Source organism: Otolemur garnettii, unplaced genomic scaffold (assembly GCF_000181295.1).
Source record: "Otolemur garnettii isolate 467f Iridium unplaced genomic scaffold, OtoGar3 scaffold00047, whole genome shotgun sequence".
Classification (NCBI taxonomy): domain Eukaryota; kingdom Metazoa; phylum Chordata; class Mammalia; order Primates; family Galagidae; genus Otolemur; species Otolemur garnettii.
This window is the reverse complement of record NW_003852442.1, coordinates 13,763,639-13,765,672: the sequence shown is the minus strand read 5'-3', so window position 1 is coordinate 13,765,672 and position 2,034 is coordinate 13,763,639. Positions and strand designations below refer to the sequence as shown.

General features: G+C 44.6%; 1 protein-coding gene across 1 annotated transcript in view; it reads left to right on the top strand.

The window, feature by feature from the left end:
• UTP4 (UTP4, small subunit processome component) overlaps positions 1-2,034 on the top strand; it is a 47,769-nt gene that overhangs the window by 559 nt on the left and 45,176 nt on the right. The window lies entirely within an intron of this gene.

The window sequence follows — 2,034 nt, the reverse complement described above, 5'->3', positions numbered from 1 at the left end:
ATTTTTTGGTTGCAGCCATCATTGTTGTTTGGCGGTCCCGGGCTAAGGATTCAAACCAGCCACCTTAGGTGTATGTGGCTGGCGCCTTAGCCGCTTGAGCCACAGGCGCCGAGCTTTTTTTTTTTTTTTTTGAGATGGCATCTCACCTTGTCACCTTTGGTAGAATATTGTGGCATCATAGGTCACAGCAACCTCCCATACTTGGGCTCAAGTGATCCTCTTGCCTCAGGTTTTCTATTTTAGTATAGATGGGGTCTCAATTTTGCTCAGGCTGGTCTCAGACTTCAGAGCTCAAGCATTCCACCCAATTCAGCCTCCCAGAATGCTAGGATTACAGGTGCGAGCCACAGTGTCTGGCCAGTTTGCTGGATCTTTTGGCCACAAGAAGAAGGGAAATTGGCTGTATATGTTATCAGTGTCAACACCTTTGTAGCTTTGATAAGGTGGCATTTCCTGTTGGGAGTAGCAGTATGCATTTCATTGTCAATTCAGGAAAAAAATTATAGAATTATTTATTTATTTTTGAGACAGAGCCTCAAGCTGTCACCTTTTGTAGAGAGCTGTGGCATCACAGCTCACAGGAACCTCCAACTACTGGGCTCAAGCGATTCTCCTCCCTCCGCCTCCCAAATAGCTGGGACTACAGGCACTTGCCACCACATCAGCTATTTTTTGGTTGCAGCTGTCACTTTTGTTTGGCGGGCACAGACTGGATTCAAACCTGCCAGCTCAGGTGTATGTGGCTGGTACCTTGGTTCTAAGCCTTTTTATTTTTTTATTTTTTTTAGATAGAGTCTCAAGCTGTTGCCCTGGGTAGAGTGTCGTGGCATCTTAGGTCACAGCAACCTCCAAAGCTTGGGTTCAAGCAATCCTCTTGCCTCAGTTTTTCTATTTTTAGTAGAAATGGGGTCTCGCTTTTGCTCAGGCTGCTTGAGAACCCGTAAACTTAAGCAATCCACCCACCTCAGCCTCTGAGAGTGCTAGGATTATAGGCATGCTCTGCCTAAAACAAAACTTTTTTTTTTTTTTTTGGAGACAGTCTCACTTGGTCACCCTTGGTATAGTTCTGTGGTGTCTTAGCTCACATGAACCTCAAGCTCTCGGGTTCAGGCGTTCCTCTCGCCTTAGCCTCCCAAGTAGCTGGGATTACAGGCTCCTGCCACAGTCCCTGGCTATTTTTTAGAGACAGCGTCTCGCACTAGCTCAGACTGGTCTCAAACTCATGAGCTCAGGCAATGCATCTGCCTTGGCACTCCCAAGTACTGGGACTACAAGCATCTGTGCCCAGCCCCCATGAAACATTTTAATATCAGAAACTTTGTTGATATGAAGGCAGAAAGATGGATTCCTGAGTACATCTGTCTGAGAGAGTGTAGACTTTCATGCCTCTATTTGGGAGGAAGGGAGATTTTAAAATTTGATAAAATATCCTTTGGGTGTACATGGAGGGCTGTTAGGTACCACTTATTTTCAGAATCTGGTGGCCCGATTTAAATTTGGTAAAATATTCTTTTGGTGTACATGGAGGGCTGTTAGGTACCACTCACAGGGCACTGATTAACTCATTTTTTTCAGTTACAACATCTAATTCAATTCACATTTATTGTATGCCTAATATGTACTAGGTACCTTGATGTAAATTACATAGATGGGTAAATGCCTGGAATTTAGGCATTCTGTAAATGTTTAAATTAATAGTGGCAATTGTGGGTATTAAGACACGTCAGAGGCCCTACCTTCATGAAGCCCAAATACCAGTGGGAGAAAGATAAGTATACAGTTTCTAATCAGTATGATAAATTTTATGATAAAGCTAAGCATAGGTATAAAACCTTTGTGGAGAAGTACCTTACCTGAGAGGTGGGCTTAGTAAACCTGGAAAGGGACGTCTTATCGAGCTGATGGCTGAAGAACTAATAGAAGTTTAAAATTGCAGGTCATGGCTCGGCGCCTGTGGCTCAAGCGGCTAAGGCGCCAGCCACGTACACCTAAGGTGGCGGGTTCGAATCCCCAGCCCGGGCCCGCCAAACAACA